Genomic DNA, 14,981 nt, shown 5'->3' with positions numbered 1-14,981 from the left:
ACAAAAAGAAACAACATTCTAAATAAAACTACTTGTGGACTTGGTCTTTGAAGTTGCATGTTTCTAACATAGGCTTGAGAAGAGTCGGCTGGCTAATTTCCGTTCTGAGCTGGGCTGCGAAAACGGCATCTATAAGAGCTGGCACTACCTTCTCGGCTGCGTTCATGATACGCTTTACCGTCATCCATTGGCTATGTGGTTTAACCAGGTACATGCAGTAACTTTCCCAATTCATTCTAGCAAGTGCTTGGATAGCTTTCCCTTTTGCCTGTGCCTTTTGCTTCCATTCTGTCTCCAGTTGCAACTTGTTTGGTAGGTATCCTGGGGTGGTCTCTGAAATCAAATTGGCCCTGTGTAAATTTTCATTTACACAGTCGATAAGAATACTTGCCTGTGTCGCTGCTGCCTTTGCTGCTTGTTCTGCCTGCGTGATCTGCTCGTCCCATTTATTAAAGAGCATTTCTTTATGATTTTCATTAATTCTGGGTGCTCCTGCTCTTTTTCCCTTCTCATCGTCTTGCCAAGTCAGATACTCTGTCACTCTCTTGTCGTTCTGATCATATTCGCTTCGCAATTCCACCACCTGACTGGTGATTTTGTCGCTTAGCTCAAAGAAGTGCCTCCACTGTGATATTTTACGCCCCAATTCTTCTTGTTGCTGCAGTAGTTGCTCGTTCAAGCCGATGGACTCTGAAATAAACTCTGCAAGCTTAGGTTCTCTCTGTGCATTTATTGCTTCGCTTGCAGTTGTTTTTCTTTTTCTTCAAGACTCTTTTGGCAGCCTATTTGCATCTGTTGGAAGTCTTCTTGGAGCTTTTCGAAATGTCTGGAAGCTTCATTGTTTGCGTTGGCTTGCTGTAACTATTGTTGTAGCATTTGTATGTGATTTTCTCGTTCCTTTAAGAGCTGCTGAACTTCAGAGGCCTTGTCAATAGTTGCAGAAGCATACGCTCCTGCAATTTGAGACAGCTTCATAAGATTTTCTGTAGGATTATTACTTGGGTCTTTCCACAAGACGTCTAAATGTTCAGCGTCTTGAGACAGTGCATTTTCGAGTTTTCTTTTCTTTCTTTGTCTTCTCACAACTGCTTTGTGTTGGGGACTGTAGAACACATCTAGTGGGGGAATTTCTTCTACGTTAAGTAGAAGTTCTGAGGATGGAGTGATAGAGAGATCTTCTGCTTCTGTGGTAACGATGACTATGGTTGGAGCAACTTCTTGCACCTCCTGCGTATCGTTCACGGGCGTCTTTGGGACTTGCCCTTCGATGTTGATTAATTCATTGAAGGACTCCCACTCTTTATCTAGCTCTGCTGTGACAAGAGGAGCTTCGATAACCGGAGGGGGAACATCTCTTGGTGGCGAGGTGATAACTTGTTGCTGAAACATTATACTGGACCGAGCTGTATCTTTGACTGCTTCTTCGTTAATTCTTTTGTTATGTACAAATTCTTCAGGGTGTTCAGAACCTTCTCGCGCAGCGGTTGACTTAGATTTGGAAGTGCTGGAGTTCTCGCTGAGGCTGATACTCGGAGTTGGCTCTCTAGTAGGTATTCGTAGCCTTTCTAGTGGAATGCTGGCCAACCTTCTATCTCTATATGATGTGAATTTCTGGAGTTCAGCTGGAGATAACCTTGACCGAGCTTCTCGCAAAATCTCTTTGAGTGAGCTCTTACCCTGAAAGAGATCGTCAAACAAATCTTTGTGTCCGACGAACACTCTTATCTTGACATTCGTAGTAAACTCTTGGGCAACTTTATTTGGGTCAAATGGCGTCATTGGGAACTTATATAATTGAAGGCACGTCACGTTTTCCACCTCATCAAAAGCGTGTCCTGCATCAAATAAAGAGAAGGCCCCACAATTGACGGGAAATTGAGGCCAAATGGCCTTTTTCTTATCTTTTAATTCTTTGGTTAAGCCGCCTTCAGAGCAGGTTTGATAAGCAATTTCTCGAGCCAAAAGCTTGTCTGGGACATACAAGGGTAGGACATGTGGAGGAACAGGGCTTCCATAAACTCGAATGTAAGTAAACCATTCTTCCCCAAACCATCTTGCGATGGAGATGATGTCGGTCTCGGCTTCGGGAGAGCACCTTGGGGGGTCCTTACCATATATCATTCTATATATGGGCAATATAAGCCCATGGAAAATCTGGTAAAAATGAGGGGCAAACTGGGAATCCCACAAGATTTTGTGATAGACGTGAATAGGCAACGGGTCTTAGGTAGTCCATTTCCATCCCATAATGGGGAAATTAGATACAAGGCAAACAGAATCCATAACATAGGCAGCCAAATAGAAAGGAGGATAGACCCTTTGAGAAAAGGATCTTTTGGACCTGTAACTAACCACAGTCGTGTATAGAGTATCGGAAAGAATTTTAGCCCAATCTACTAAATCGGCATTTGTGGCAGCGTCGATTAATGGTAGCCACTCAGATGAAAACTTGTTGATATCGGGCATACCAAACAACCTACACAGCATGGCTGCAGCAAAAAAATATGGAGAAGTAAGGGAACCGGTGCTGTACATACCTTTCTTATCCTTCTTTAACGGCTCATCTCTTCTAGACCATTCTTTAGTGGTGTCCGATAGATCTGGGTTTTCCATTGCGAACTTCCTAAGAAATTCTGCATTATAGGTCGCTTGCGATTCGGGCAGATGGTACATTAGCTTCAGAACTTGGGCGGTGAAAGATCCCACGAGCCCATGTCCCTGAATCTTGAATTGTCTGTTGTTTAATTCTGCATCATCCAGAATCCACTTGACCATATCTGTGTATGGTAGAATCTTAGGCCTTGCCACTATTCTGTGAAGGAATGAACATGCTAGGTCTTCTAGGGTTGCTTCAGAGGAGCGTGGTGCACCTGCAACGGCAGTCACTTTTATTATTCTCGGCTTCTCCTCTTCTAATAGCCTGTACATGCCTTCCCATGTGGAGATTCCTACATCTCGGTTGCAGGCTGTATCTGTGTAGAGGGGCGGCATCTCCTTGGTCTTCTCTCTTGCTTCGGAGCTCTGAGCCTTGTTCTTCTTTCCCATTTTTACTTTGTGTTTCTTTCTGAGTCGTCTTTGCACTTTGTTCCTGCAGATTATAAGTGAAATGGAATGTCCGATTAGAAAGGTGATGGGAGAGTTTTAAATGCAAGAGATAAATCAATTACGCCACCTTACGTGAAGCAAATATCCAACAAGGCACGCGTCTTTAATCCTCTTAATGACTGACAACCAATTTACTTACTAATATTAAAAGCGCATGATTTCAGGTCAGGTAATAGTAAGTGGCTTTTCCTTTGAAAGGCGCGCCCGGAGGATTCGTACTAAGGTGATTTTATGATTTGCTGACGTACCCTCGCATGTCGCACGATCGCAATATCGCAGATCGCAAAACCTAGTGCTTGCCAAATCCCGTCTGGCTTGTTTATGCGATATGCGATCTAACGATCGCAATATCGCAGATCGGCGAATTTCTTGGCTTTTCGTTATGGACATCAGTATGGTGCGATGCGATGTCGTTATTAATCATGAGGGTGGCGCGTATTTTGATTTTTAGAAGAGTAGCGTAGATGTTTCCCATCTTTTTGCATACGCGACTTTAAAAGACCTATCGTCTTCCATAGAAAAATATCTAAGATGCCTTTTCTAAATTATGATTTGTAACTTCAAAAAAAAAGAAAGTCTAGCTTTTCTTAAAAATTTTATCTAAGGGTCCCCATTCATTTGGTATCATGATTTGATACTAAATGAAAAAAGGGGGGGGTTGTTGCTGGCCACAACAGGTATGTTCCATCTCAATATGGGAAAGGACCCCAAACTAAATTCCTCGGCTCTATCTAGCCCAACCATTTACCATACTTTCGTTACGTAGCTTCTAGACCTGGAAGCTTCGACTCCATATTTAAAAAACTTGCCAAAATAGGATCGACGCGAGTGATGAAGGGATCACTTGCACCATATAGCACTAGGCCTAGTGTTAAACCATACAAATTAGAATGAGGAAGGAAGTGAGCACTATTGCTGGTCTTGCAAAGTGGGATAAAAGGAAGATTCTTAGGAAATGATGCAAAAGGGAACTATTCTACCCATCAAGAGGGATATAAGGGCAGTCTCTTCATGATGGGAAAGCATGTAAGATTCACAGTAGAGGTCCTCCAATATCGAGGAATGGGGAGTATAAAGACAGTGACAAAATGTTTTGTAACAGATGCCCCCTAAAGCGTGAAGGCCGAATTAGAGTGGGGTGAAATGCTTTAAAAGTAGATGCCTGGAACTGGAGACTGTCGCTGGAGAACCTGCAAGCAAGCATAGATACATATATATCACTGAAATCTTTGATAAATAATACATGAATCATGGTATGGATGTAGCCACTCAGAGAATGACCATGTAAATGGATCTAAGGCATGGGTGCAGCTATCTTATAAGGAGGAACATATTGAAACCAAGGTATGGTCACAACCATCCAATAATGAGAAGGATAACATATAACAACTCATGGTATGGGTGCAGCCATCCATATGAAAGAGACATGTATATTAGCATGATCATGTCACATCGCATTGTAACCTGGAATTTTGTAATCTGAGCTCAGGGTCTTGCGCTCCAACACGATCTGATCACAGTACAAATTCTAACATGTGAATAAGTGTGTTGAAGTCGAACATGCTAGAAAGTCGCTTGATTACTGGTCAATGATGTGAACCGTTAAAAAACGTGAGAGAAACCACCAATAATGACAATGGCACTCAAGGTACTAGTAGAAAAATTCACAGAATTCGAATAAAATAACTGAAGTCGAACACTCGTGAAACCACCTTATCAAAAGCCAATGATGTGAAATTTTTGTCAAGTGCAAAGAACTTTCCATTAGGGCATGAAAGATCTAAGGTATTAGAAGGGAGTCTCTCATCCAACTTCCTGGAGAAAGAGCTGAAGCTGACACGAAGTGACCTTGTCGAAGGAGGGCCATGATGTATCCCACATCATCGACACGAGACAAAGGGAAGTAATGATTTTGGTTCATATAGTGAATCAGGAATGAGTGTAACTGCGGAAGGGTAACTCTTGAACATATCACCGACACGACTCCAGAGCTTGGCAGCTTTTATATCCATAGGATTGGAGGTCATGATGATGTGGCAAAGATCAAATGGAAAGGAAAAAAAATTAACAACCAAACCCAGGAAAGTCAAAGATGAAATGAGGATATCGAAACCTAACACGAAGAAGAAAGTGTCATGTTCAAGAGTGAGTTGCCGACATAACTGATGGAATTTCCAATTTTCCCCACCATTTCTGGCAAGTACCCCAATTATTTTTTATCGCAAGATTGAAGGGGATAGCATGTGCTTTCACTGTAATTCCATCCTTCTAATGAATCCAAAATAGTAAGATTAATGATCCCTAGGAAGGAGAAGCTCATGTCCGTCATGGTGATGAATCCAATGTCATTTAAGTTTAATGAGTCTGACAAAGGTGTAACTCGATATCCTTTTCATAAATAGTTTATCCCAACCCCAAAAAGGGGTAACATATACTGGGTAAATGACATTTCGTAGCCTTTAACAAATTTAAAATGAAAAGAGCTCGACAAACTTTTCATGTTTTGAGAGTCGGAAAAGGGCTTAAAACAAACTCCCTCTTTTTATTTACTTTAACCAGTCTAAAAAGGAAAAACACTCAGCAATCTTTTCAATTTTTTTATGAGTCAAAAAAGAGCTTAAAGGTGACTCGTCCTAGAGGAAAGAGTGGTATAAAGGTTAGAAACAGGTTCCGGTTAAGGGGGAGCTGCTCAAAACACTGAAAGGTCAAGAGGCTAGCTAGCAAAACCACTCATTGCTACAGTGCCTTAGGAAAGAAAAAACAACCAAGTGAAAGCATATGATCGGCCAAAGAGGTGGTGGCGATGAATGAAACAACCAAGGCTCATCTAGCATAAATTAGCTGATAAAAATGACAATCACGAGATGTAAATTTGGCATGGGTTCATTTTTACACAAAACCATGGGGAACTCTACTTGATTTCGGTTTCATGTTTACACATGCTTGAAGCGAAAAACCATGCTTGGATTTGGTTTCATTTTTAAACAAGCTTGAAACAAAGATAAACTATGCTTGATTTAAGTTTGCTTGCCCCCAGCATAATGACTCAATTCGAGGTACATGCCCCCCAAGCTTCATTTCATTTAGTTAGGTGGATGGAATGAAGGTTCACTTTCAAGATCCAGGAAAGACTCGACTGGGATTTTACGAGATCTTAATCAAAGAATTGATTTGGAAAAAGGAGTTGTTACATTTTTTAATGAGGTTGACACAGTAAAAGAACTATCCTTAGACATCCATTCCATTTTTTAACGAGGTTGATACAGGAAGAAACTATCCTTAGAACCTTGTTTCATTTTTTAACGAGCTTGACACAAGACAAGGAACTATGCTCCGAGGTCCTCGTTTCATTTTTTAAGGAGATTTACACAAGACAAGGAACTATGCTCCGACACTTTGTTCATGGACCATACGAGAACATGGCACCCAAGAGGTCCTCACTAGATGGGATAACTACACTCTGGGAGGAACACATGTCAACTGGTACAAATGACAGATCAAGTTCCAATGCCCCCAGTACATAATTCACTATGCCATCTGTGTGATCATCAATAGATTTGGAGCTAGAATGGGTAGCCACATAATTGACCTATGGCGGGGAGGGTATTGCTTGAAAACAAGAACCAGTAGGGGACAATATTTGCATAGGAGGCACTTGGTGACTAATGAATGACAATTGATCAATGGTCACTATTCTCCCTTCATGTGGAAAACAAACCACATGGAAAAGTGAAGAAACAAGAGCTCCCATGACATAAACATAGTTGCGTCCAAGGAGAAGATTGAAATCTAAGGGACCTTGGACTACCATCACATCTATATAGATTGGCTTTCCTCCCAAAGTAATAGGGAACTTCGAAAGGATCCCTAAGGGTTGACTGGTTCCTCCGTGGGGAACCCAAAGCTTGCTAAGTAGTATACGACATGATGCTAACAGACGCGCCTTCATCTAATATAATGCCATGTACTACCATATTATAAGCTTGTATTGTAATTTGGAAAGGCACATAAGATGGAAGGCAAAAAGCAGTCAATTAAATCCAATCAAATGAAACAACAAAACTACTTGGTGGGGGTGTCATATGATTGCTCCCATGCCTTGCAGGAGAAGGACAAGGACTCTCCTGAACAAATGGGATTGGAGGGTCACTCTTCGATTCATGAGAATCTGAGAAGATGATAAGAACATGAGCAGTATGATCACTAATCTCTTCGAAAACAAAGTGAGCAACTAAAGGCAGAGCCAAGTTGACACTCTTTTTGACCAATGGTTGGTTAGAAGCAGACATAAGAGAGCCATGCTCAGGAAGAGGAGGTTGGGCAAGAGATGGATTTAAGTCAATCTCTTTACCAACTAGGAGAGGGTTAGAATAAAGCCTCTGATAACGAACATGAAGTTTGGGTTGAGGAGCTCTAAGTTTTTCCAAAACTTTGAAATATTTATCCATAAGAGGACAAAGGTGAAGAAGATGCTCTCCTTCACATAACCTACAAGGGGATTTATTTTTTCCCTTGTTCTTACCATCGCTAGCCGAAGGTCTATAATCAACATGATCTCTAGAGGTTGATGGGGATGGTTGATCCAGATTTTGAGACCATACCTGTAAGACTCTGGGAATGCCAGGACAGTCTCGAAGGAGATGGTCATCCTTACATAGCCTACAAGGGAATTTTACCTTCCACAAAGGATCAGAAGGTTTGTTGACGGGATGTGCATTTGGAGTAACAGTTGCATGGTGGGCCTCTCGCTTATCTGACTTCTTATTTTTTGTCTTCTTCTTCCTCTTCTTAGCCTCCTCGTTATTGGATTTCAAACTTTCACCAGGCGAAGTAGAAGAGGAAGGTGAAGAAATATGGGAAGAAGGTGAGAGGTCAACCTCAGAATCAACGTGATGTGGTTCAAATGAAGGAGATGGTTGGGCAAGAGTTGGGACACTCGGGACCACCGAGGTCGAAAATAACCAGATAAGTAGACCAATGGTTAGCCCAAGGAGGGAAAACATTGCCATATAAGGAACACCAGTGTTTCCAAAAGAAGGAAAAGGACTAGGATTCTCCTCCGAGGGGAATCCTTGACTAGTAGACTTTGGAAATGTTTCCATTGGAAATGACCCTAAAGAATCACTAAGGAAGATAACTTTAACCAGGAATATTTCATGGCTGGTTAATTTTAAGACACTAAAACAAAACTTTGCCTTTTCCTATTTTAAGAGTCGAGAAAAGGGCGAATTGTGACTCTAGTCACTTTTAGAGTTAACAAGCTCGAAAGGACCAGGGCTTGATGATATTTGAAATTTAAAGAGTCAAAAATACCAAAACGACTACTTAGGATAAACTAGGCAAAAGGGATTACCAGGTAACGTGAAATAAAAAATACCTCTCGGTGAACCGAAAAGTACGAGCAGGCAATCTCCCTGAATGCTACATTCGGTGTATCATGTTTACAAGGTGGAAAACTTGGCTTCCTGTGGATAAAGAATTTCAAACCTAGTGGGGTCTCCCTTTATATACACGATGGTACGTGGAGCACAAGTCTGTACTAGTGCTATCTAATGTCGAAGTGAACAACAACTGCTAGGTTTAAAGATGTCGGAACATGTCTCTAGCCTAGACCACTAAATGTGAGCGTTAAGTTTCAATGCTTCCTTATGTTAATTCAATAAGTTTTAGCGGTTGATCTTGATTTAGGTTTTAATTCCAAGGCCCTACCACTGTCATATGAAAACTCCTATATGCAGCTATATGAGAAAATAAATCTTTCTTCAATGAAAGTTAACACTAATTGAGGGATAGAGAGCAAACAATCAATGCAACAATCAAAGAAAGAAATCTTTCACTAATACATGCCATAAATGCACTTAATCTTCTCTTAACAACAAAAGAAGTTTCATTTCATTTCCATGCCTATGATGATTCAATTCTAGCCTCTTAATAACATTACTAATGCAATATTTTCACTTAAGTAAACTAGAATGATGTTTCTCCTTTCATAAAATGCAAAATGAATCTTTCACATAAAGCACTTTAATGAAAATTTTCACAATTCCGAACAAACAAACATTGATCAAATCGAAAGCATGATAAATGAAACTAAAAGAAACTTCTTCCTTGAATTGAACAAACCAAACACATAAATGCTTCAATCGATAAAACAAGCAATGTAATCTATGCTTAGAAAGAGAAAAGAGACACTTGAAATAAAATAACAAAACGAGACTCTTTCACTCATTCAATTGAAAGTGAAACAATGAATATGTTGTGACTAAAAGATGGATTAAGTGAAGTAGCAAATTAGAAACATGACACAATGAGTAAACAAAAAAATGAATGATAATTGACCTAGATGCCCTAGGGTCATAGAAACCATCCAAAAAACTCAAAAAAATTCAATGAAACTTCAAGCCAATAAATCAATCAAAACCAACAAACAAAGCATTCTAGTCACTTCTGGGCGAAAGAAGAGAGTCTGAGGGTCAAGGCACTCTGGCACTGGAATGGGACAAATTCTAATTTTTTCTTAACTCAGAGATCGACACTCTTTTTGGGCTGAAACTAGGCTGATTGGCACAACCATCATGAATGGACATGCTACAACTAGCACTGATAGGCCAAATCGGCACGACTGTTTGGCCAAAATGAGCGTTGTCGAGGGATTCAAAGAAAAAATTAAAAAATAACTTCACACAGGGCTAGAATTAACACATCATAGGGTGGGCTAACCAATAACATGACTTGATGAGCAAACAAACAGCTGAATGGATGATGGCTAAGATGCCCTAGGGACACAAACCATCTAATACTCAAAAAATAAAGTAATGCAAACTCAAACCAAACAAGCACACAAAACAAGCTAATGAAGCTTTCTAGCCAGGGAGAACAAAGGCAAACAATCTAAGAGGTAGAAATTATGAGGGCAAGACACACTGGTTATGATTCAGGAGAAACCATGATCTTCACTTACAAGAATCAACATGATTGCCTAATGGACAACAAGCACCACAAGGGAGTACGATGCGACTGTTTAAGAGAAATTCACGCTGGTCAGTACAAATATCAGAAAATAAAACACGCTGATCAAGGATTTCAAGGAAAAAAAAAACTCAAATATCAAAACTAGACTTGTGACTCTAAATTTCAAGACCAAAGCAGTAAACCAGGCAAAGCACAGAAAGCCAAAGGGAAAGGGTGATATAACAAAAGTTCACAAAAACCATGAAATGAAAATCAATCAAAAGAGAAGGATGGCTCCCCATCGGAGTCACCAATTTGTGGAGTAGGTAAATCTCCTTTGCGTACAAAGGTGATCCCTCTAGCCCTAGAGTGGGTCTAGCTGCAAACAAAACAACCTAATTCCTTAAACTAGAATCGAATAAGAGAGCCTACCTACTAGAACGCTACTCTACTTGATGACGACATTTCTCCTTTGCTCCAACTTCCTTTGAGTTCTTCTCCTTCAAATACCTGAAACAAATAGACAACAGACAACATAAAACATAATAACATATAATCACATTCAATTAATTAAAAAGTCAAGGAATCTTAAGCCATTAAATGTAACATAACACTTAATGTAGGAAATAAACCATTATTTGTATTGATATAAAGCTCAAAAAGAGATACAACCAAAGCCTTGACGTTGCAGGTATCCTTCGATATATCCGGGTTCCAAAACCACTTCTAACATCTCATGGTTAGCCTCAACAATGGGATTTTAAGGCTTCTTCTATTTAGTTCAACACCAAAACAAACACACTATTCTCCTTTTTCACACATAAACTAGAAGGCAAAAAGTTATAGATATCTTGCTAGTTATTCAAGCTCCAAAAAGGCCAGTTCAACTTGGAAAAGGAGAGGTTTATATAGCTCTGATGGAGGAGAGATGGTTCCTCTTATTATGGGAGGGGCCTTATTCTTGGGTTTGTTCCATATCAATAGGGAAAAGGAGCCCAAACTGAATTTCTCAGCTCTATCCAGCCCAACCATTTACCAGACTTTCGTTACGAAGCTTCTAGACCTGGAAGCTTCGACTCCATATTTAAAAAAATTGCAAAAAGAGGATCAGTGCGAGTGATGAAGGGCTCAATTTCACTGTACGATGCTAGGCCTGGTGTTAAACCCTGCAAATCGGCGCGAGGAAGGAAATGAGCGCTAGCGCTAGTCTTGTAAACTGGGATAAAAAGAAGATTCTTGGGAAATGATGCAAAAGGGAATTGTTATGCCCATGAAGAGAGACATAAGGGCAATCTCTTCATGATGGGAAAGCATGTCAGGTTCACTGTAGAGGTCCTCCAAGATTGAGGAACGAGGAGTACAAGGATAGTGACAAAATGTTGTGTAACAATTGACAATCTCCCAGCAGTTGACTTCTGGTTCCCTCCAGGAATTGTGTAGTTTTTGTTGCCAAGGTCTTGGCAGCCAGCTGCCAGTTCCCTTTAGGAATTGTGCAATTTTGGCTGTTAGGCTCCCGCTGCCCTCTCCTTCCAAAATTTGCATAGATTTTTTCTACCCAACCTTCCCACAGCCTAGACTGCTCCTCTGAAAAATTTTGTAGTTTTTTCCTCCAGCTGAGCCAGACCCCGTGAACAGTCACTATCGATCTTGATTTTCCGTCACCATCTCCTAGTGACTTTTGCATAGTTTTCACCAGCAATGCCTGGATCCTCCATCCCAACCCAAAGCTCACAACCTTGTCTTCTCTCCTGGCCACTTGCATCCGAAACGATCATGCATCATGGTAAACTAGTAGGTTTATGGATTTGATGTCCTCTCTTCATGAGTGATTGCAGATATAGGTACACAAACAAACATGGCACAATGAAGGATGGGATGAACAAAAGGAGTACATGCAGAAGGATATGTTCCCCATGGGATGAACAAACGATGCATGCAAAGAGATGTGCTCATGAATGGACAATCATGCAAAGATGTGTTCATGGATGGACAGACGGATGAAAATGCAAGGATGTGTTCCCACACGGACGGATAGACGAACATGCACTTTTCACGAATGGACGAACCCGTTAAGCATGCAAAAATCCAAGAAAGGAGCAACATGTGAATGCAACATCAAGTGAACCCAATGACCATCGAGGACTCGCACAATTTTCCATGCGGAGGTTAAGTTGTGGTACACCATGAGGACATCCATCACCCAGAAATATTATAGCTCGACATGCACACCAGCAACAAAACAAATGTACCAACACTATCATGTCGAGTCTTGTCATGAGTCATGTCGTCCACATCTCTATTGTGGGCCATATTGTCAATCAAAGTAATGTAACTTGGAAGTCCAAGAGACCCACTTGTCATATGAAGAGTCATATAAAGTCGAAAAGTCATGGAAGTCAAACAGTCATGAGGGAAGTCGAATAGCCACAAGGGTTAGTTTCACCTTTGGCTATAAATATTCCCTCATTTGTACATGGAAAGGAATTTTCACCTCGTCTCCTCCCACATAGCCTTGAGAGTCTGTGATATTTCTTTTGAGGAGTAAGTAGTGGCTCCAACACCCCGCCCACGGGGTTAGTGATGTATGGTGTAAATATGTGTCTTGGAACTTTTTCTTAATTCAGGAGATTGCTAACAGGCCAACATGTTTTGACACGTGTGTTGTAATTGTTGTAAGACTAATCTTGAACACTTGTAATGCATGTTGCTTTAACCTGTGTTTAACACTTGAACTCATTCAATTGTTGTAATACATATATATTAATGAAAATTTGTTGTATGAGTTTTTAATGTTGTCCTTCCCATGTTGGTTACCTCCTTGGACATCAAACAGACATTTCACATAAAATTTCTATAACAATCATCACACTCGTGCAAACTCCTCTGATGTCTGTTGTACGTTTATGTTTCCTTGTGTGTTGTGATTGCCGCATCCATGTGGATTGCTCCTCCGGAAGCTGTGCACGCCCTATTGTATTGTGCATTCCTAACAGAGTTGGGGTTCCTCCCATACAACTTGGGAATCACTCCCACCCTCCCCCTCTATGTTGAAAGAACCATTGACACAAGTAATAGTAGCAATCATCAGGCCTACGAACCTCACTACTCGAAGACAAAGAATACCACTCTCTTGTGTTGACAAGCAAGAGCTGAGGCAAATCTTTAAGATAATTACAATCGGGCCATCATATCGGATGGGACTCCCACACCAAATGGTGTGAGGTCTAGTTGGAACTTCATAACTGGGTGATCCCCTAAATGTTGGTGGATCCAACATCATCAACATTTCTGGCGCTAGAAGGAGGGAAACCAATTGTTTATGGCTAAACGTCCTCTCACACTCACTCATCAACCATCTGGTCAACGTAGTAACTCACACTCCCTCTCACCTATGTGTGACTCTACAGTTGGTTTCTTCTCACCTCCCAGGACTAAACAAGAAATTCCATATCATCACCTTTGTTTCATCTGTCCCATCACCTGCCAGTTCATGAAAGCAGTCAGATTGATCCCAGGCATACAACATCTTCCATATGCATAAAGGAAGCCAAAATCCACTCCCCCAGGGGTTGTTGTATCGTCAGTGGAAGAAGTAGTTCTTGCCACACTTGAAGGTCTGGTAGAAGCTATTGAAGATGGAGAGGAACCTCCAATATTCTGACAAGGGAAACAAGACACCCTCGTGATCTTGCACTTAGACTCCAGTACAGGAGGATGAGGGGAAGTTAACAGAGGAGGTGGAGGTGGAGAAGAACCAATAGACACAGAGTTGGAACCGTCAGATTCTGAAGAAGAGGAGGAGGACAAAGAAGAAGAAGAGATGGCTGACCAAAATCGGGAATGGATGACTTAGGGACCGTTGGCTCTCTTGGGTGCTTTGCACAAGATTCCAAAGCGAGCGGAGAGAATGAACATCAATTTCAACCCTGACAGCATAGTGAAGGCAGAAGACCATTTGGAAAACTTCTACTTGCAGCTGTAAACCCTTTAGGTATGGTATGTTTATGTAACATGTAGATTGTTTCCATGTACCTTGGATGGTCACACAGCTGCATGGTATCACAGCCTTCCAGCCAACTCCATACAGAACTGGGGTTTGTTCAAACACATGTTTCTTGAAAATTTTGCTAATGACAAGACCCTAGCTATGTTACTCAAAGGATTGGGAAGCCTGAGGATGGAGGGGAATGAAAAGGTAAAAGACTTCAATCAGAGGTTTAAATGCATATTGAACAAATTTGCAGTGGAAACCAAACCTCATGCCTCCATCACTGTTGATTACTACACGTCCACGTTGCTAACTTGCATTGCGTAGTTCGTCAAGTGAGCTGCGAAACCAACACTATTGGAAAATTGCAAAGAGGCTATTGTTTTTGAGAAATACATGCATGCAATTGGAGTCATCAAGGATGATGAACCAACAAAATGAATCCAAAGACGCAAGCAAGAAGTCCCAGGTGATGGCGAGCAAAGGTAGAGACAAGGAAACAAATGATATCAAAACCCTCACTCACCTCGTCAAGAACTTGACAACATAAGTGTCTGAGCTTAAACAATGGAAGATGGAAACATCTGCAAGAAACCATCCACCTAGGAACAAACAAGGAAGCATGTCATCAGGCAGCAACTAGTTCACTACAAAAACTATGTAGAGCTCTGTCTCGATCAATGCACAAATTCTGAATTCTATTCATTCCATGAAGAACATCACCTAGAGAACTCTTGTTCAGACTGGAAGTGAGTCACAAGCTCTGTATGCAGTCATAGATTTGACACAAAAAAAATATGCAGGAACAACTGGAAGACACAGATAATGATGAAGATGTTGCACCTGATGGAGCATCAAGTTCTAGGCATGTGGTGAACATGTATCAGTGCTCACAAGCAGTGTTGAAAGTGAAAATTGAGAAACAACCCCCAAATCA

The sequence above is a fragment of the Pinus tabuliformis genome, chromosome 5_1 (assembly GCF_031772625.1).
Source record: "Pinus tabuliformis cultivar Carrire ecotype Pingquan chromosome 5_1, CPIR1, whole genome shotgun sequence".
In the NCBI taxonomy this organism is placed as follows: domain Eukaryota; kingdom Viridiplantae; phylum Streptophyta; class Pinopsida; order Pinales; family Pinaceae; genus Pinus; species Pinus tabuliformis.
This window is presented reverse-complemented; position numbering follows the sequence as displayed.